Genomic DNA, 22,223 nt, shown 5'->3' with positions numbered 1-22,223 from the left:
GAAGTATTTTCAATGTCCAGAAAATATGTATTTTCACCTTTCATTTAGCACCTAAAATGCACCTGATGTCAACATCTGGAAAATACGCTTTTCAACTTAATTTTGCTAAAAATCTGTTGACAAAAAAAAGGTCACAATGGACCAGAATGATAAGAATGACATCTCAACCAAATTAATCACACAAAAATGTAGGCTATTACATAACTGAATGAGTAAAAACGTTGTCTATAAATTTTTAAAGGTGCCCTGCAATACACGAATGTGTAAAAAATCGCACTTTATTACCTGGTTAATCCCAATATAATATATCAGAAGAATGGGGGATATTTTGAGTCCTTTCTAAATAGGTTTTACGCTAGTCTCTAAGTGTTTGTTTGAGCAAACGGCCCCCTTTTTCGCCTAGATTAACATTTCATATGATCTTTCCTGACAGAGGATTTTCTTTCAGAGGCCCCTTGAAGGATAACCAAAAAAAGGGTATTCTGCAAGTGTGTTTTGGCTGCTTCGATTTTTTGTGCTATTACTTTCAATGTCGGCATTTATTTCTTCACTTTTTTACGAAGTGATGGACTGAGTTTTTGACTTTTGACATCGTGTATTTTTTTCCACTGACAAGTTTGGCCAGAGTGAATTTTGAAATACATAGGCTTGGTAGCTCTTGGACCAGACTACGGACAATGCATAGGGCTCTCCAGCTGTAAACATTATGAGAGATGTGTGCGATTATGTTTTGAAGGGAGGGGCTTACGCTTTGTAGTAGCCTATTATTGAATACTGTGGAGCAGACGGATCCGAAAGCCGATTCTATCTCTCTACATTGACTGGCCTGCTTCGTGGTTGTTTGCTAACCAGGTGAATCAACAATAGTTTACTTTGTGAACTCAATAGGTAAGTTTCGCGCCTCCGAAATTGTTTGTGTTGTTTATCCAACTTGGTGAAATGTGTGTAGCGCGCACGAACGTAGTGCTTATGTTGACAACTTGTACAATGCTCTTTTGGGGCTATGCAATGCTGCAGTTTATTATGTAATTTTAAAACGATCGATTTTTACAGCAAACTGCACAACCAGCAGATTCCTAATTACTTTTTCAAAAACGAAATTGAAACTATAAAGAATTAAAGAGTTAATGTAGATTATTTGTGCATGGCAATGAAATGTGGTTGTTATCGAGTATAATATGTTTTATTATATGGAAAATCACTTTACAAAACCTATTACCGATCTGGATGTGAATTCTGGAATGTCCCCTCAGTCCCTACCCGCCCCATGCCATAGATTCTTATCAGACAAATATGAGGCAGTCTCCAAACTCATGGAGAGGGATGGGAGCCAGATCTCTCTCCATTATAATAGACAATACATAGGCTGCATATTAATTGACAATTTCAGGTAATGTGGCATGTGATGATTTAATTATGCTTTTGATTGGTATTTGCCAGTGGACTAACTTTAGGATGAATTACACCTATATAAATAATTACGTTATGAATGCATTAGTTTTAACTGGATAATGCCTCAATGAAAAACAAACAAAATAACATCCTCCTTTACACAAAATAAAGAATGTTCCACTTAAAAGCATTTTCCTTTCATTTTCTGTCTACCCAAAATATATCCCAAAATATTTGTGGGGAGCCTTTGCCAGCACTGGACATTCTTCAACAGTAAACTATGGCCTTTGCGCTGTGGTGTGGGATTTTACTGTCTCTTGTAGATGAATACTAGCTGTCTTCAATTGCCTGAGCCAAGGGATGTCATGAAAGCAAAGGATCCATCAGGTCAGGTCCTCTCCACTGGAGGTCTAAATGACAGCCTTGGCCCACATCAGGGGTAGGCTTAACCATCTGCATTGGGTTGGCTAGAATCCTTATCCCTATGTAGATCTAGCTGATGCTACACAGCACCAGTTGAGCCCAGTTAAACCATGATTCATCTGAGTAATCAACTTGATATCTAAGTTTATCAAAGCAACAGGAAACGCTGATGTTAGAACTGGCTTTAGGAGGCCACTCACTGATTCAACACTGTCCAAACAGTGTGTGGTATTCCAAGAACCTTGTCTCTCTCTCATCTGAGCGCGTTGTGGTACAGTAAACCATTGCAGTGATATGCAATAACTCCAAATGAATCCACCCAACTAGTTTGAAGGAATCATGTCCTGTGCAATCCCACCATCACTTGAATCCCACCATCACTTGAATCCCACCATCACATCACTTGAATCCCACCATCACTTGAATCCCACCATCACTTGAGCCAACCACCTCTTTTTATTTCAACGTAGTTTATCTCAGCCTTCCGTTTGATCTCCGGTTGATTACAAAGCAGTTACTGTGAAGTGAGTGAACGGTAGAGAAGGGGGTTAGGGGGCTATGGAGCTGTAGAATTCTCCAAGCTAGACAGCACAGTAATTGTCCATGAAGCTGTATCTGATAACACCACGGTGTTTGGAAAATATGAGGGGAATGCCTTATAAGGAACAGATTGAACCTGCTGACAGACGATTGGAATAGCCTTTGGAATGCATAACAGCCAGGCTTAGTTTTTTCGTCTCTTTCTGCCTCTTTTTTTTGCCTCTTTCGTCTTCTTTTCTTTAGCGTATAAAGAGCCTGGGTAATGCGCTGTGCTGTGCGGAGAGAGAGAGAAGGGGGGTCTGAAGGTAATTCTGCACAGTGATAACAAGGGTTTGGCATGGGCTAGGGCCCGGGCAGGATGTAGGGAACACTGCCCTGGGTTTCCGGAGCCTGGTGTGCCCTGTGTAGTACAGGCTGTAGTTACTCTGCTCTCTCTGCCCTTCATTTACAGACTGTTTCAGGATCAGTTCTTCCATAACCTTAATCATGACTCAAAAAGACATAAAGATGGCTTCAGACCAGTGGTGAAGGGAGGAGAATACATCCTCAAGGACCAGAGAAGGGAGTTTAGGCCTAGTTGGCCGAAGGTTGGACCTTTGGGATGGGACTTGGACATAGGCTTGACCCTGGAGCATGCGATAGATTGTGGCCAAGGGCAGGGCTTAAATGCAGCCTTTGGATTCACAAACAATATAGTAGATCCCCTTAACTGTACTAGATAACTTTTCATTGCTCTCTGACTGAGCTGAGCTACTTGTGTTCAAGGTCCCCGCAGGTGTGAAAACACACATTCTACTCTGGAATCAATACCACTGTCTTCAGGGTTGAGAAGCTGATGAAGTTATTGAGGACGATGTGAATCCAGGCCCTCTCTCTTTCAAGGAGTGCCTGGAGACACTGTGGTTATGAGAAAAGGCTATTTGTTAGACACAGTTAGTATTTGAGAGAAGGCTAGTTGAAGCATAATGTCTTTTAAAGGTGGCGTCCTCTTAGGATTCATGAGAAATAGCTCCGTTTTTTTTCTGTGTGTCTCTCTGGCTGCGTTTACAAAGGCAGCACAATTTTGACCAATCACATCAAATCTTTTCATATCAGATATTTTCAGAGCTGATCTGATTGGCCAAAAGACCAATTAGAGAAAAAAAAAGATCAAAATTGGGTTGCCTGTGTAAATGAAGATGTCTCTTCTTCATTTTTGATCAAAAGAGTCAACATCATCAATGTCTCCAAGGGAGAAATCGAATTGGAGCACAAAGCTCCAATTTGTGTCCTCTCGACAACTGTTCCCGTGGAGTGTTCAGTTCATTTGAAGTGGAGGATGATTGACATGGAACTAAACCTCAAGTGATTCTGCCCTGGACTCTGGCCACAGCATACTCACTGTTATTTATTTTCTGCTTTGATAGCATGTAATTTGAATGCACTGTATCCAGAACCACACAGTAAGTTGTATAATATGGTAAAGTTGGAGCACATTTGGAAAATTTGAGGGGGGAAAAGGAATCTGCTTAACTCTTAACTGGTGACGATCAAAAAATGGGTCAAATGTGGCATTCCTAATTTGTGAAGTAAGAGCGGCCAGCTGAAACTGAAACTCTAGATTTAGTTTATTTAGGACCCAGCAAATATGCAATAAGTGGCTTACAGATGTTTTGTTAGTAATATATAAATCAAAAATTCCTCACTCTCCTTTTTAATCTTTCCTCTCATGGCATGAAATCCTCTCTGTAATTCAACTTTATATTCTGTTTGTTGTTCTTCATTACCCAGCCAGGTTGCAATGGAAAGGTTCTGCATTGCTTTAGAACCCGTGCCAAACCAGGCTCGTATGTCTCCTCAGACCTTGGTATGGAGAGTCTGGCAGTAGTAGAACTCTTCTGGGGAACGAAGAGTCTGGATTTCTCCCTGGTGACGAAGAAGAACGCTGACACTCGTTCTTTTTTTGCTGTGGCTCAGATTAGAAGGCCTTTTAGATCAAACCTCTCCCACATTTCTTAGACTTTGAAGTGCTATCGTTCAAGGCCAGATTCCCTAATTGGTAGCATGGCAGACTGTGTTGATAATTGGCACATTTACCCATCGAATGCCAGTTGGCAGGCAGCGAGGCCTCCAGAACTCCACCATCTGTATAAGGATATTTTCACATCCAACTCACTCACAACAAACTCTCTTTTTAGTAGATGGGCGATGGTACAGGATCCCTTGGCTTACTCAACCCAAGTCTTATAAGGTAAAAGTACTTTTTTTTTCACCCCAAGGTATAGACCTCAAGGCTGGGGGTGATCGTGGGAGCGTGAGTTCAGTTCACTACCCCGAGACTCATACACTACTACTTATGTCATCCTCTAAAGATGTGTTATGTTCAGCTCCAAAAATGACGACAGGGGCTGAAAGTGTGTTACATTGTTGAGCAGGCCTTTTGCCCCTGGGCTTCTTTCCTCATCTGATAAAACAAGCACAGGAAATGTCTCTGCGAGCTGATTTGCTCTGTGTTTTCCTTTGGCGTCTAGTCATAGGGACCACAGACATGCCTAGCGCTTCGACCAGTCCACCGGCACTAGTCTCTTCACGCCCCCCCCCCCCCCCCCCCCCCTTTACAGCCAGCTAACATTCCTTCCTCTCTCCCCACCTCTCCTCAGCCACCAAAACTAAACAAACATAGCTGATCAAGCTGATCGTTCATCACCTTTTTAAACGTCCCATATTGTAGGTTGCTGTGGGAATTACAGGTCATATAGGTAATGTAGTGAGGCAAATCCCAACAGTGTGTGTGAAAGATGCTATTGAGTGGAGGACCAGTGAGGTCATGTGTTTGGAGATGGAGAGAGAGTCTATGAATAGCGACACAGGTATGTGGGAACAGATGTGTGTGTGTGTGTGTGCACTTAAAAAAATAAAACACCCTCAAATCTAGTTGTTTCAACTAATTATTATTAAATAACTGGTTCCACAGCCTTTTTGTTTACTCAACTTTTCGGTCAAAGTGTTACCTGAACTTAACATTTTTAGTTGGCCCAACATTAGAAAACATAGGCAAAAGTTCTGTCAACTTAAAATTATGTCTTTGCTCAATTTGTCTCATATACTCTTTCAACAAGAAATTATTATTGTTTTTGTAAATTATTACCTAAAAAAGGCTAATTTTAACTTTACAATGTTTTCAACTTACATATTTGACACACATGATTACGTTATGCACATTCATTTATACAGTAATTAGTATTCAACATGCCCTCACCTGGGACACAGGCGCTCACACACACACACACACACGTTTGTTCCCTCATACCCGTGCCGCTATTCATAGACTCTCTCTCCATCTCCAAACACATGACCTCACTGGTTAAGGTTTGGCCCGGGGTAGGCCGTCATTGTAAATAAGAACTTGACTGACTTGACCTAGTTAAATAAAGGTTAAATAAAAAATGTGAACTCACAATCTCTTGGTTCATGGCAGTACGAGCTTCCTGCTATGCCACCATGTCTGTGTTATCAGTTAATCTGACTATTCTCTCTTTATTTGATTTGATTTACTTATTTAAGCCATGTTTGGTTTTTCTGTAAGGTTGTTGGTGGGGCATATTACTCTTTTTTTAATGTTATTCCTTAATCACAATGATAAATAAAATAGTTTTTCTTGAGTGTACTTTTAACAGATCTGAGGTTTACTTTTAAGTCCAATGTGTAGCGATACAGGTGAAATCAGTTATTGACACAAACATGGTGGCGTAGCTGGAAGATCGGAACGCTGTGAACTGTGTCGTTGTGAATTCAAATCCCAGGTGAGGAAATGTTAAATATTAATTACTGTATAAATGAACACGCCAATGTGTGTCGGAAATGTTGTATGTTAAAAGCAGTGTGTGTGTGTGTGTGTAACTAGTTCCACAGCCCAAAAAATCATTTCTAGTTGAATGAACATTTTAGCAAATGCATTATTTTAAGTTTACTGAATTCTTGCCTACATTTTCTTGTTGGAGCCAGTTACTTAATAATAATAATTTGTGTGTGCGTGAGTGTGTGGTACTGTATGGATGGTGGAGGTGGTGAGAGCAAAGGGGAGTGTGGTGATTTCATGATGAATGCTGGCTCTCATGGGACAGAGCAGCTGGAGGAATCAGGCTCTTAGGTAACAAGGGGATTTTACCATTCATATACAGCCATTGGATTTACTTCAGGCTCAGACACGCAGTGGTACCTTTTTTTAATTTGAGAAACTGGAGGATTTGCATCGAGTTCTCCGATTGACATCAATGGATGATTTGTGTGTCTGTGGAACCTCGAGTTATGCAGGCGTAGGGTTCTGGAGGCAGGATGCTGCACTTTCTTGCTGACTCTCCGTACTGTGGGAGCACACGAGAGATGAGGATATTACTCATCTGTGTGTCACACAAGTCTAGGCTCTGGCTGGTATGACGCAGGATGCTGATGTGCTGCGCTAGTTGTAACACTACTCTACTTTGAGTAACACTTTATTGCGAGATCATCTAAGTCGGTATGTAGTTTACTCTTTTTAAAAAAATGGTGTAACAAACTTTGTCGCTTAATTATGTTGATTGGGCTGCTTCAGTTCAAAAGATGTGACTTTTGGAACTACGGTATCAATACAGTTAGACTGAGTTGGATCCTTCTGACCTGTCTGGATCAGGGCTACAGCTTTGGACAACGCTCCCTTGCACAGCACAGCAGCAATCCCGAAGCGATGACGGCTGCCATTTTTTCCTGTTGGAGCCAAATGTTATGTTTTAAAGGTGCAGACCTTCAAATTGTCTCCAGTAATGTTATCCCCCTGAATTAGCCAGCCCGGTCTGTGTTCTGGCTGGTATTAGGAGCAGTAGTAATTGTTTTAAGAGTGTATTTATTGAGTGTACTCTCTCCCTTGTAATCAGAAGCATATTCCGGCATTGACATATAAGCCTCTGAGGGTTGCTCAGGAATGTATTACAAGCAACGAGAGGAGCGGAGCAGCGAGCAGATCTCCCCTTCCATTTCTTTTCCACTTCACATGTCATTGCTCCATACAGAGGAAGGCAATGAAATCTGATTAAAGCTGGAGATCAAATCATCGAAAATGGCTGACATGGAGGATCCATTCCCAATATAGCAGTTATTTTGTGTGTGTATGTGTGTGCGCGCATTACTGTGTGTTGTTTTTCTCTCTCTCTCTCTCTCTCTCTCTTTCTCCTGGCATCTAATAATGCCAAAGACTTATCCCCCACTTCAGAGAAAGGGGAATGTAAGTATCCCCCTCATCCATATACAGTACTGTGCGAGACCCGAGCCCAGCTTGAATTTGTTAGTTTTGGAATCATTTCAGTATCGGGTAATTCATAAATTCACTTCACTGTTGGGTAACATGAAGCTGGCAGGTGGACAGCCTCAGTCCTAAATGGTGCCCTATTCCCTTAATAGTGCACTACTTTGGACCAGGGCCCCATAGGGCTCTGATCAAAAGTATCGCACTATAGAGGAAATGGGGTGCCATTTGGGACGTAGCCACTGCCTTTTGAAAGGGGTTTTAATCAGAGCTCCTCTGCAGGCAGAGAGGCTGGCAAACGAGAATGTCTGACCTCATGAGAGACCTGCTCAAGGTGATTGGGAGAAACCATCAGTCATGTTATTGTTAAACAGCCCAGGTCTAGGGCAATGGGTCTGGTGCTAATGGCTGTTGAGGTGCTAGCCGGATTCATGCTGGGTTTCAACTCTCCTGCGTACACTTGTAGGAAGATAGCTGATTCATTGATTCAAGTATAGTGAAGTTGTTTTATTACTATTGAAAATCAACCCTTCTACCTAACAGGTCGGCCATCTTGAGTTAAAGATACATTGATGAGTGGGCCTAATTATTTAATGGAACAAGACCCAATCTGTAGCATCAATAGTCTGACAGACCGAGAAAACCGGCAAACAAATTGAAATGCAAAAAGCAGTGGCAGTCAGTCAATTCCACACATGCCAAGATGAGGACACTATGTCAACAAAACAACAACTCTTAACAAGCAACTCGCTAACAAGTGTGATGCTAGGCTACCCAAAGACAATGGAGCAAATCTGCTAGGCTCCGCTGCTTATTTACGCAATGCACGGTTAGACTAAACGAAGTGCTCATTAATGGAGCGTGAGCGCTTCTTAATTACAGGCCCGTTAGCGCTAATGGCTCTCCTCTCATCAGATAAATGCAGACAGGTCTTCTCGAGGAGGAGCATTCTCCTAGCTAGCTAAGACGAGACAAGGCTAACTCTGTCTGAGTGAGATGGGTCGAATAGATTGAACACATGCGATTGGGTGGGGTGGAGGTTTCGGGAGAGGAGTGTGGTGGAGGCGATGGAAGGGGTGTGGGCGTATGACGTTGAGTGAGATGGGAGTAGATTAAAGGGTTGGTTTGGTGGATGGGTGTGAGGTAGTTGAGTAGGGTAGAGAGTTTGGATGAGGAGGGTAGAAGGGGGTGTGGTTGATGGGGTTGGAGATTTGGGATGGATAGGGTTAGGTACTAGGGGTGAGGGTTAGAAGAGAGAGGGGGGCTGGGGGTGACAAGCTGGCAGGCCTCATTTAAGCCCTGCTTTAATGAACCCAGCAGCTGAGTAACAAAACACAGGAAAAAGTAGAACAATGATGGCTTTTTAGGGGGGAGGCCTGTGTCTATGTCTGCCCCGGGTTGGCAGGTTCTCTAGGACAGAGGAGAGGATGTCTGACTGGTCTGGGCCCTGAAGCTCTGTGCCACCCGTTTACTATGACAGACATGTGGGGGACCACCTTGGATAATAAGCAGCCATTAGTTCAGGTTAAAGTTAATGACCAGTAATAGTACACCACCCCTGCCTGGCCCAGGGTTTGAGCCCATCCCAAATGAAATACCAGTCACTCAGGTTCAATACATAAACAGAGGGAAGAGACTGGAAGTGAATAAGGTGTGTGTGTGTGTGTGGCACAGGTGGATGGGTGTCATGTGAAAAGGAGATGGTTTTCCTTCAGATCAGATTACTGGCAGAAAAGAAACTGGGGGGGTGTTTCGGATTTGTTCCCATTATACTTAAGTTTACAGAGTAATCTCATTTCCAGTTTTGCCATTAGCTAAAACTGAACGAACCCCTATAAAGTGAACCTGAGCACTCTCCTGAACCGACTACTTAATTATTTACAACTTCATGGTTGTCTGAGATGTGTTATTCTAATAGATTTAGGAATTAGACGGTTTAAATAGCATGCATTAACCTATAAAGCTGAATTTTATCCTTCGTTTGGCAGTAAAAGTCACCTCATGTTGAAGAGAGGAGTAGTGTTCTTACCTAGAGTTGTGTCAGTGATGTAACATTAGTAGTCACGTAAAAATACTTTATAGTCTGAAATTGTATAACTGAGGCAATGCGCCATTATACAAAAATACTTAAGGCACTCACGAGAAGACTAACCATGAGGCTTCCAAGACTGGACGAGACAGAGAGAGATAAAAAAGAGTAGTGGGAGAGAGCGAGAGGAGACAGTGAGCGAGAGAAACAGAGAGACGGGGCAGATGGGGAAAGAAAGATAGAAGGGAGAGAGAGAGACTGGGATCGAAAGAGTGAAGGAGGAAGAGAAAGAGACAGAACGAATGCTTTGTTATGTCTCCTAGAGCTCTAGTGTTTCCTGGAATGCCTGGCAGCAGAGTCAGAAGTCAGAGCCACGGGGAGAAGAAGAGAAGGAACGGCCTTCTGTCCTGACAGACAAGCACCGCTGAGTTGACATAATTTAACAAACTGCCAACGCTCAAGAAGTTTCACTGACAAAAATGGCTATGCTACTGAGATCTATTGAGATTTTGTTTTGTTTGCGTGTGGAAGTTGCATGCGAATGGGGCCCATTGACAGACAGGACTAGGAGAAGATATATATATATGTATACCTGTGATTTATGGAGATCAATGGCTTCTGGCCCCCACTATCGCCTCGGGGGGGCCACACAGAGTTACAACCCCTTCCAGACAGACCGCTGGCCCTCTGCGACGCTAATAATAGCATCCAGCAGAAATATGCACAGAAACGAGATCTCCTATGGTGTAGCCTAGCCTCCTGGATAGGAGAACACTGAGGCACAAGAAGGGTTGTCTCCTCTCTCCTCAGACAGGAATGTATGGTCTTGAGGAGCTGAACCTCACCACTATCGATTCCAATTATATCACACTCTCCTTACACTGAGCTAGCTGCAGGCTCCGAGTCTGAAGGAGAGCAATATTTACACTAGAGGCAAACACACTGTATAGGCGTTCATATGTATTACACACAGACAGACCTAGACATTGCGTCGTAAGCAAGGCATCTCTAGAATACCAAGAGGGTTGGAATAGGAGACTCCTGGTTTCTGTCTAAGATGGTGGTGTTGTTGATATGGCTCTTCAAAATGAAGTGGATGGTTTAGAATGGCCCAGTTCACTCGCGGATATCTCGCAGACGGATTTGGTTGTGGTGGTGGGAAGTAGACTTGACCAGAGGACAGCTTCGTTACATCCATGACATCACAGTTAAGACCATGGTTTTAGCAGTGCAATGAGAACCTCAACAGATAGGAGTTTACGGAAGAGAGGAGCTTGACTGATAAATTAGCCCTTGTCTCTGGTCACGGTTTCCACTCCCATTCCCATTCATCAGTCTGTACTGCTACTGAACACATCTCTTCGTGTTACACCTTGCCTTTAGCCCCAATGCAGTGACCCCCCCCCCCCCCCCCCCCCATACAGATGTGCTCAGGCCTGCTGAGTGACGCTTGGATGCAAAGAGCAACAGACCTCGTCCTCTATCTCTTCCTCGTATTTCAAAAACAACAACAGCGCCGGCAGCCATCACAGCTAAAAGCTCCAAACTCCGTCACAACGAGCTCCATTATAATCAGTTATCCTGACAGTTTTTTTTTTTTTTTTTTACGTATTTGTTCACTAAACAAACCAAAATGTTTTCCCAAGGGGGTCTCGAAGTAGCCTAAATGCTGGACCTCTCCACCTTTCCCGTCCACTCAGAGTAATAGCCCTCGGGTGAGGTCATCGTGCTAGAGCTAGAATCTTAATCTTCTCTCTCTCTATCTCCCACCCCCCTCTCTCTCTCTTTCTCCTATCTCTTCCCAGGAATGCAACAGGCCCCTTATTTTGAAAGATCTCTTGTCACATAATAGCCTTGAATATCCTTGCGCAACGCTTCAGAAAGCACATTCCGCAGCCTGATTTACAGATTTGCGCGTGGCTAAAGGATCGGATTGATGAAAATGTATGCTCTGAGGCAGTGGTGATGGTACCAATTTTCTGTGGGGCAACACGGCCCCCTGGGTATACACAGACAGAAAAAAAGGCGATACACAAACATCTGTCAGTGTCTGTGTCATGTTCTGAGCAGGCCTCAGAAGCTTCTCCTGGTGTGTAAGCGGTTGCGCCATGGCTTCGTTGCGGCTCGTGCTGCTTGTATGTTTCCATGTAAGGCATGACAGGAAGGCATTTCTCCAACTGTGATACAGACCAGGCACATAAATCAGTCAGATGTTTTCATTCATCTTTTTTCCCAGTAATTTTTTCTCTCGAAAGTATAGCCACATTTTTTTCCTCTGGCAATCGAAGGGTCTCTCAATCTCCGCAAAACATAATTACGTTTTTTTAGGGGAAACTTGTCAGAAATGTTTTGGTGTACGATACTTGTTTTTTTTCTTTTACAAGACACATCAGGAACTTCTCAGGGCTTTATGAGAAATATATTTGTATGTTCCAGAACATATGTTCCAGGTGCCGTGACAGATACGGTGTCTGTCTGAGTCCATTCCCCACTGCTCTGGGTCATAATAATTATGTGGAGAAAATTGGGCAGCTCAGCCCAGATCCCCCGGGACCCTTAAAGAGGCTGTGTTTTAAATGCCTTGTTCTTGTCAAATCAAGAGGGGATTACAGCAGGAACACTGGTCTGTAGGCCTGGTGGCTGAGTGCCTGTCCTGTCTAGCTATATGATTCACTATGTGATTCACTATGTATGTACCATATGGGAGATTGAATATGAATAGGGGCCCAAACTATAATAAGCTGCTTACCAGGGGACATTCTAGCCTCTGTGGTCCCGTACTGTAGACAACTCTTGTGACGTTGTCATGCTATACATGTACTGTATAGGCCTGTGGTCCCCAAACTTTTCTGAGTCAAGATCACTTTCTGAGTCATAATGAAGACCGAGATCTACGCCTCAGAATTCTTTAAAAAAATTTGACTTAAAAAACGTAGGCCTTAAAAAACATGCAACGTTACAAACAGTTCTGTAGCAACGAGGTCTGTGCAGTAGGCTATAGTCCCAATACGTTATCAGTGCATGTAGGCTACACTTGAATTGCCCCGCCAATGTTGTTCTTCTCAGACAATTTTCAAAGTATATTTCAAAACCCGAGGTATATGATCTTGTTGTATTACTTGTGAGGCACAGCTCAGTGGGTATAAATCATGTGCTTTCTTTATTTTACTGGACTGATTGTGTCTGGTTTTGTGGGTCAGTCTCAGCGGAGGGAGAGCATCACAGTCGGACCGTCCCTCAGCGCTCGTCCCTCAGCTAAGACTGACCAAAAAGGGGCGACCGTATTCCAGCTGGCGGCGAAACTCGAGTCACACTGCATTATTTCTGCACCAATTCATGTTGTTACTCCTATGACCAGAGAAAGTGAAATATTCCTTGATTTCAAAAAAGACACAAGCTGCTAATAATAATAATAATAATAATAATAATAATAACAACAACAACGCAAGCCTATAGATACACTTTGCTACTCATTCATTGAAGCTGCATTGCTGGTTGCAGCGCAAGTGGAGAAGCGCATTTTATGGCATATAGCAGTGTTTTTATAAAAAGTGTTGACAGTGCTGCTGAGTATGAACTTAAACATGAACTCACTCATAAAAACGAAAGCTCATTGCTGTATTCGTTGACAGTCTCTCTCTAGTCATGGTTTTCGATGTTTTGAAATCACAGAATCAACTTACTTTGCTGTACGCTCAAGGAAGCTGCAGACAGACACATGATCTAAGCAATCCGATTGGCTAGCGGTAGGCCTATAGGTGCGCTTGATTTGCTCTCTGGGCACGCGGAGTAAGCGGAGTTTGTACCTTCAGACACATGAAATGGTAAAAATGGGAACACTTCGCCTACCCGGCATGCAGGGCAGCTGAAACAAGTCCACCTACTGCCAACAGCGCGAGACAGAAAAATGTAGGAATGATTGGCTTTATCGTTATTTTTTTCTAGAAATGTTTGGCGATCGACTAGGAATGCCTCGGATCGACGGTTTGGTGGGGACTGTTACTCACTATGTTATCATGCTCCATACATGAGTAAGGGCCCCTACTATGGGGCCTCTAGTGACACACAGGTCTATTTTGGTACAGGATGTGCTCCCGTCCCGAGTGACCCCCAAACTGCAGACAGAGAGCAATACCAGAGTAGCAGATCCAGACCTTTTGGTTGTGCTGGCATCAGTAGTGCTTTGCTTTGAGTAAAACACATCATGTAGGTGTCAACACCCCAGCCCTGCTACTCTCCCTGGTCAGTGCACCTCAGATGAATGATCTGTTGAGGAGTTCAGGGCCCGTTCGGAGGGCGTTTCTACTAAAAGACGGCAGGTGTCAAGATGGCGGGTTGTCGCGAACGGGACGTGTCCCAAAATGGCGCCCTATTCCCTACATAGCGCACTACTTTGGAAGAAGGTGCGCTATATAGGTAATAGGGTGACATTTGGGACGCAGACAGGATGACGGAAGAGGAAGCCTTTCTCCTGAAAAGGTGGGGTGAGAGAGTCATTCGTCAAAGTCTCCGGTCGTGAGTGAGTGTGTTTTCACCGAGTGAGTTTCCTGTCCACTAAATAGGATTCATTCAGTACACCACCCCAACCCCTTCTGTCAAACTGCTGCAGAGTGGTTTCATACCAACGTCGGTATAGAAAGAATATGGAGACAGTGTACTGTATGTCCTAGTGGAATTACACGAGACAAAGGCTGTTGATATTCTGTGTGAAGAGCGCAGGTTGACATTTATTGTCATGAATCTTGTTCTGGAGACAGAACTGTGCGATTTCCGCTAGATAGGCCAGCTGCAAAGTCAAAATTGGCTATATTGTAAAAATTCAGGATTTTAATTATTTTAGTTTTGGTCTTAATTCAAGGTTAGCAGTGTGGTTAAGGTTATGGTTAGGTTTCAGATCAGATGGTATGACTTTGTGGCTGTGCCAGCTAGTGACCACTCTACAGAGCTGCCTCCAGAACAATATTCATGATGAAAAACGCTAACCTGCGTCAAGAGCGGAGGCAGATATTTATTGAGATGAGTCGACGTTCTGGATATCTGGACTAGAGTCTTGATGTATTATTTCAAAGGTTACATGCTGAAAGTTAAAACCACTCCATGTTGACTAAATACGAGAGAAAAAAGCTAAGTGAGCCTCCTTATTGCTTTGTTCTACTGTGGAGTTGAGTGTTTTTCCTCTTGGCCAGTCATTTGGTTATCTTCTTTGATTGACAGTGGCAGGCATTTTTTTGTCAGAGACCAAATAGTCTGGGGGCTGATAAACAAACGGTTTCTAACTGCAGCGCAGGGCTGAGACCCCTCGGATTGAGACTGTTTAGCCAAGAGGAATGTAACCTACGGTACAACCCTTCCGGCTTTAGAGTGCAGAATGCAAGCACTTTCGTGAAAGAGGAAAATGTATATTTTTCTAAAAATGAACAAAGAAAGGTTAGGTATTTTCAACTCCCTACTGGCTTAAAATGGAGTCAGCCTTTACCACAGGTTCACACACGCTTGTACCATAGAGATCCAGCCAGACAAAGATAAAGAGTTGCACACAATGTGGTCCTTCTTGTCCTAGGGCAAGCCAGGCTAATAATATTCTGGGTTTACTTTGCACTGTCCCAGAGATGCCACCAGAGAGACGGCATCATCCGTCATGTTGCTTAGAGATACAGCCAGCCCTAACCAAACCTGGGTTCAAATAGTATTTTAAATCTTTCAAATAGTTTTAACTGTGCTTGATTGAGCTTGCCCGGGGCAGTGGAACCACTGTGGACTAGCCCCAAAAGTGCAAACCCCACCCCATCTGGCACGCCAGGCACACTTCAAGCAAACACTAAGCGTACTTCAACAATTCCCAATACTATTTGAACCCTGGCCCTTTTTAACCCCGCTCTTTTGTGGTCAGTATGTTATGAGTGTGAGAGCTGCCTCTATCTCACTGCACAGCATGTTAGCTCGAAACATTTTTCTCTCTCCCAGTTATGTTACGGGAAAGGGAGCTTTTTTTTCTTCCATATTTGGTCATATGGAGTACAGCCAGTGAGCAGTAGCCTTTTGATGGTGTACAAAAAAAACATCCCTATTTTGTGTGGGATTTGTTCTCCTTGGGCCGTGCTGCTCTGATACGGGCTGATTGTGAATCTGACGTTGAAAATGCACCATTAAGGCACAGCACAAGCCGTTTAAAACACAACGAGGACAGGGGAAAAGGCCTCATCTCATGTACTGAAGTTGCTCGTCGTTCTGAACCCAGCTGCGTCTTCACAATGTCATTTAGGGTTCACTGTATAAACTCATCCTAATGCAAATGACTCTCTTAAAACAGTGTTTATAGCAAGATAATGTTTTACTGACATCCTCCTTTGTCCGCTCTTCTCAGCTGTTGGCAGTTATCTCATTTGGACTGAGTCTTGGGCTCGGGTTGATGGTTCAACCCATGATGATGGGAATTAACTGATGGGTGTATTGTCTTTGCTGACATAGGAAGGCCTCTCTGGGGGGGGGAGGAGATGTGTGTGGGACCAGAACCATGTGTGGGACCAAACCAGAAGGGTAAAAATAGATTATTGCAATGACTGTTCTATTTAAAAACACCAGTAGAACATGCCATGCCGAAAAAACCCAAGTTAATCACACTGGCATTGGGACATGTATCAAGGTTCCATCATGGGGCAGAACTTGTAATCTCTTATCAGAATGATGAAATGTAAGGCATTCGGAGGCTTTTTTCCTTTCCAAAATGTGACTGAGTAATTTGACGAAAATGTTACATCACACACTACGTTTAGGAACTGAGATGTCAAGCATATCGGGGAAAGAACCTTGTCTAGCACCACACTGATTGGACAGCAACATCCAGTAATACGTTGGATCAGTTTGTGCCTGTGATGATTACAGTGTGTCTCAGTGGTGGATTCTCAGCTGTGAGCTGTTCCAGATAACCTTAGGCTATAGCTAGCAGTCAGTCAGAATATGAATCACTGGGCAAGGAGATGTGTCAGGAATTGTGAACCATTGTCTGGGAATGCATGCAGGAGTCTCCTTTTCCATCCCCAAGTGGAGACTCAAAGTCTTAGACCTCTTTTTTTTTCTTTTAGCCCCAATATTTTCCCCTCACTCCTCTCAATCTTACAGCCAAAGTCAGCACAATAGCAATCTGTGGTGATTTGGGAGGGATCGTGTGTGATCATCAGACTAAGTCACTAATGATGGTGTGTCTTAAGAATTCAAGGATGCATGGCAGGCAGATTCTTACCCAGTCACTCACCCAGTTTAGTCAGTCCTTATACTGTCATTTCCAATGGGCTCTCAGCTCTCCACTATTCCATGAATAGTGCTTTAATTTGACGAATTCTTCCGTATTAGAGCTAACCGAAACCTCTCGCGGAATGAATTTCTTTCGGAGCGGAGAGAGCCCTAACATATGAAGCAGATGGTATTGAGATCGAGCCGAACAAATCTGAGCTCAGACGCTTTTGGCCATCTCATACCCTGCCCAAAGAAAGATGTGTCCCAGCTAAAGTCTTCTACTCTGACACCACGAGATCTGTCCTCAGGTCAGCTGAGTTGGCTGACATTCCCTTGGCATCAGTATGTAGGGGAGGAAGTATGTGCAGTCACACACACATGCACACAGCCATTACACTCCTCCTCCTCCTCACATTCTCCCAGTGTTCACGATGAGCACGTAGTCAGCAGCTGGTCTGATCATGCCTTTGTGGTCCAACAGCAGTGTCTGTACCATGACAGACGAGGAGAGGGGGAGAAGGGGGAAAGAGAGACAGAGAGGGGGATAGGGAGAGAGAGGCAATGAGAAAGAGAGTCAGAAATTATGGCCTCCCCCATGCCAAAAACTCCAGTGAATTTATGTGGCCACATCCTGGCGTGGTTCACAGCCTGGGCTGGGCCAGAGGCAGTAAATGTGTTAATGGACCCGAGGCGGGGCCAGGGGCCCGACGTGTGAGAAGAGAGGCAGATCACGCTGAACGGGACCAAGGGAGGACAACCTCTTCCAAACACATCATTACAGGTGGCGATGGACAGGACACACGCACGTTGGCTGGCCGCACAGAGACACGCACAGACCAAGACAGACACGTACACACACACTCCCAGATGTTCTCAGAGATGGAACATTTCTCTGCCCTCTGCATTGCTATCCACATTTGGATACATACCCATACCCCTACAGGTATCCTTTTGGCGTTTGCTCAAACTCAAACTGCCCCTTGAGCACCTGCAAAGCATTAGTCAGTCAGTCAGTCTGCAGTCAGTCAGTCAGTCTGCATATAAAAGACCATGATATCAACTACAGTTAAACTCTGCTCTGTTTCTCTACTCTGTGTATGAGTAGACAGAGTGCAGACTGTGAGACAGTCCTGATGGCTCCTGTATAAACACTGCTGGGTGGGAATGGGGAATCCTGGCCTGTCACCTGACTGACAAGGATTGACTGTTACACTGTGCCGAGCTTAGTTTAGCTTCGAAGGGGACGATGTACAGTCTCATTACTGTACAGGCCATTAGCTGGTCTACTGCACCGTAACACAGACACAGACAGTCAACACACATACAAGTACACACAGACCTGAACTAAGACCCGAGTCCACCATAAAACATCACACCAATAGGTTCTACTCCAGCAGGTCTGAGATCAGTGTAATATGATTTTGGCTCACCACCTAAATAACACCACACCGGGATCGGGAGGTGACACACCTACAGCGTTGACAGACCGACAGCCCTGACTCAGAGTCAGCCAGTCAGACGGAGTTGAGGTGCTCGGTTGTGGTGACCTGACCCAGGTGAATGTCAAAGTCATAGTCTAGAATGGTAGATTTCACTGTCTTGGCTCTCGCACCACACTCACTGACAGAACTGGGCCTCGAAACAGAAACAGACCTTTGATCACTAGGTTTCATTGGAACTCATTAAGTGAATAGCACCCTGTGAGGGGAATGGCATGGAATGAAGTATTAATAGCTTTCTCCTTTTTCCACACAGATTTAAGACCCCCCTCCTCCTCAACGTGGAACAGGCCGAGGCTGGAGTGACCGACAGACTGACTGGTGCTCAGATTCTCTCTCTCTCTCTCTCTCTCCAGGTGAGAGTGCGCCTCCCGTTTCCTCCCTCGGGCAGCTTCTCGCTCACCCTTTCCCCCCCTTCCTCCCTCCCTCCCCATCCCTGTCTGTCAGTGCCAGAGCCAGACATGATTCATGTCTCCAACCGTAGGACAGGGAATCAGGGATAGTGTTGTTGCTGCCTGAATCTGTCGCTCAGACCATGCATGCCATTGTCAGGAATTTAATGGATTGGTTAGATTATATTACAATATGATGATCAGGGGGATGATGATGAAGAGGAGGATGGTGAACTCAAGATGGTGATGATCAAGCTGATGAGGAGGATTTATAATGGCAACGATTGTGATGAAGACCTTTATTGTACATGGCCATGCCAGGCTCTCACAGTAGCCTATGGATAGACTGACAGTGAGTAAGAGTGACAGCAGCCTACCTCTCCACCCCACCTGAGAGGCCCAGACAGGGGCCAGAGCAAAGAGCACATAGCTCACATTCCTCCAGCATCTCCTAATGAGTAAGCCCCAGCGAGGGAGAGGAGGTGAAGGATGGCCCTGGCCCTAGCCTCTCTCTCCCCTCCCCTCTCTGCTCCTGCCACACAATCCCTGGGTCTTGTGCCAGCCCAGCACTGACATGGCAGATACCTGGGATACCTCTATCTCCCAGCTCCCTCTCTCCAACCACACCTGGCCAACCCTCACACCTGGGTCACCATGGCAATGTGCACACTGCCTGCTCTTTACCTGCAGGTACAGGCAGAGCCAGGGAGCTGGGAGGGTGGGAGCCGGCCCACAATCCCCTTCTCTTCTTTTCTTCTCTTAAAGGGAAAAGAACAGAGCATTCCTTGGGATGCCAAAAGTAGAAGCCTTAGCCAGAGTCTCATAGCATGACCATGTTTACTTTCATGTCCCCGCTACAGTAAACTGTGCATGTTGGTGCTGTTTAAGGATATATTGGAATATATTCTAAGTAGACCAAGTTTGTGTAGGCATCAATATTTTCTTCATTCATTCTGCCTTGTCTTTCTTTCGTTCTGCCTCTTTTTTTAATTTTAGTCCCACGCTCAAGTCGGTGGGTGGCAGTCCAAATATTGTGTATTTTAATCAGTTTTGGACTCAGGCAATCTTTGGATAACATGGACTTAAAGCTGCTGTCGTATCCCGGTAGAACTCCCTCTCCCCTCCCGCTCTCGTTTTCTTCTGTTTATCCGGCGAAGAAGTGTCAGGGGGTGTAAGTTATCTGCTGACAGGCCTGCCAATGTTAACGTTACATTTGACAACTTTTTTTTTCTCAACAACTTAAAGTGCTTCGTCCTCTGGAAGAATCTTCTGGAGTTGTTTTTAAAATGGCATGTGAATGAGTAACTTAAAGCTTCTTTCAAGACGCTAGGCTAACATCGGAATGTAAAATGCTGCATTACTCAAATAGTTTCCGAGGCATACTCTTGAGATGAACGTGTTTGTGCTAACGTGGTGAAGACAAAGTTATTCGGTTGTGTGTCACAGTAATGACTCATGGGGAAAAAAAGAGGCCTCTATGTTCTATGGACTCACAGAGCAAAACAGTGCATCAACATTTCACTGCATATTAACATTGCAATGCCTCTAAGAATGAAATGGTGCCACATTTTCGTCCAGCTCTCTCCTTGTGAATAGAGGACACATTGTTTGGGTGGTGTTAACACAAACCTGTCCTAAAATGATAGGGGGAAATAAAGCTAGCGTTGTCTGGATAACATCAACATGGCTTTTAATATAATGTTCCTTAAGCGCTGGGTAGTGTCAGCCAGAGAGTTGCGGCAGAGCATTAATTTGACTGGTAAATGTTTCATTATTGCCATTGTAGCTCTCAGGAGCTGGCAGACAGAGAGGGAACGAGAGAAAAAGTAATCGGTTAACAGTGGAGAGAGAGAGAGAGAGAGAGAGAGAGAGAGTTTACAGTGGGCGAGAGAGTAGAGTGAGCGTGGAAGAGAGAGAGAGAGACCATAGTTCAGAGGGAGAGAGAGAGCCCTTAATTTACAGTTGATAGAGAGGGACCGAAGAGAGAGCTAGTGAGTGGAGAGAGAGACCATAGTTTACAGTGAACAGGGAGAGGCAGGCTAAAATCGGTTCTGTTATGAAACCCTCCGAGGGAAAGTCAGAAAGATGTAATTCCAGGAAGCTCCCTCTCTCTCTCTCTCTCTCTCTCTCTCTCTCCATTCTTCTGCTCTGCTACGTGTATGTTAGCTTTGACGGAATATGGGTGGTCCCCTCAAGGAATAGGTACGACACTGACATCTCTCACAGGCAAACTCAAAATCCTGTTGAATATAATATCAAATTATTATCATTATTCTTAAATATTCCCCAAATCATAGTCATACTAATAGTGCGCTCTCAGCCCCAGTGCTGCTTTTAGGAAGTATGTGATTAAACTAACGCTGGGGATGGCTTTAGTGTTTTTGTTATTGCTCTCATTTTGTCTAATTACAGTTGTACGAATTGCCGAAATCCAAGTGCCAATTTTCTTCCTCCTGCTAATGGCGTAAGTGTATTTAAACATAGAGAGCAAATTATTGCTGTGTTGGAAATAATCTGGCCCGAAAACACACGGGCATCGTAGTTTGACTCTGATAGTCCTCTAGTTAAAATGAGAAGGAGGTGGGGTCTGTGAGAGGAGAGAGAGAGAGAGAGAGAAAGAGAGGGAGGGAAAGAAAGGGACAGAGGGACTAGCCCTTGGAGTGATGGGTTTTGTTTAAAGCATACCTCCCCTGTCCCTGTGTTTCCTGTAAGGGTGTGTGTGCGTGTTGGAGACCCTTTTTGGTCCTCTCACTATGTGAGGCTGCAGAGGGGCACAAAGCAGGGAGGCTACAGCATGATCTACAGCACAACTCAGGAAGCAAGCCTGAAGAACCCACCCTGCCTCTCTAAAACTGATCCCAGATCTGATCCTAGCCAACCACTGACAGCTCTACAAACAAAACAGGAAAAGTAGTAGAGATTTGGGAAGGAGAGAACAAGGGGTGGTGTGTGTGGGGGGGAGACGTAGAGTTAAAGAAGGGAAAGACAGGGAGAAGGAGGAAGGGAGGGAGAGTGGGAGGGAGGGGGGAGGAGTAGAAGGGCGAAAGGAAGAGGCGTTTGCCCTTTCTGTTGACTGCTGAAGCCGGTGAAAGATTGTGCAGCAGCAGGAACTCTTTGTGTTGTAGCCGTGCTGGGATAAAGCAGTGGGAGAGAGGCTGGAATGGTTTAAGAGGGAATACAGTATATTTAAAAGTCTAATCGTCACAACTGCTAAGGTACAGTACTGTAGCCTTTCCACTCAATGCACTTTACTGGTAGCTGTAGCAGTAGGCTAGATTGTGGTTGTGTACAGTTGTGTTATTGTAAGAGAAGAGCGTAGGTTGATGATGACAGGCTAAGGATCTTCTGGGTGGTCCCGCTCCTCTCCTCGGTCACGTACCCAGGGTATTTTTTTAGTGAATAGCGTTAACGACATCCTGCGCGGGACATCTCTTCCTCCTCACACACTTTCTTCTCCT

General features: G+C 44.5%; 1 protein-coding gene across 7 annotated transcripts in view; it reads left to right on the top strand.

The window, feature by feature from the left end:
* Positions 1-499: 499 nt before the first annotated feature.
* LOC120049885 (non-muscle caldesmon-like) overlaps positions 500-22,223 on the top strand; it is a 55,733-nt gene continuing 34,009 nt past the window's right edge. For 3 of the 7 annotated variants that reach the window (XR_005477149.1, XM_038996372.1, XM_038996369.1), the window contains exon 1: positions 21,826-21,980. The gene's annotated coding sequence lies outside the window, so the exon portion shown is untranslated. Of the gene's footprint in view, positions 889-18,629; positions 18,730-21,824; positions 21,981-22,223 lie in introns of those variants that run through there. The other 4 variants (XM_038996371.1, XM_038996370.1, XM_038996374.1 and 1 more) reach the window with 4 other exon arrangements.

This window comes from Salvelinus namaycush, chromosome 6, assembly GCF_016432855.1.
Source record: "Salvelinus namaycush isolate Seneca chromosome 6, SaNama_1.0, whole genome shotgun sequence".
Taxonomy (NCBI): Eukaryota; Metazoa; Chordata; class Actinopteri; order Salmoniformes; family Salmonidae; genus Salvelinus; species Salvelinus namaycush.
Note: the sequence above shows the minus strand (reverse complement) of the source record. Positions and strands in the feature narration are given on the sequence as shown.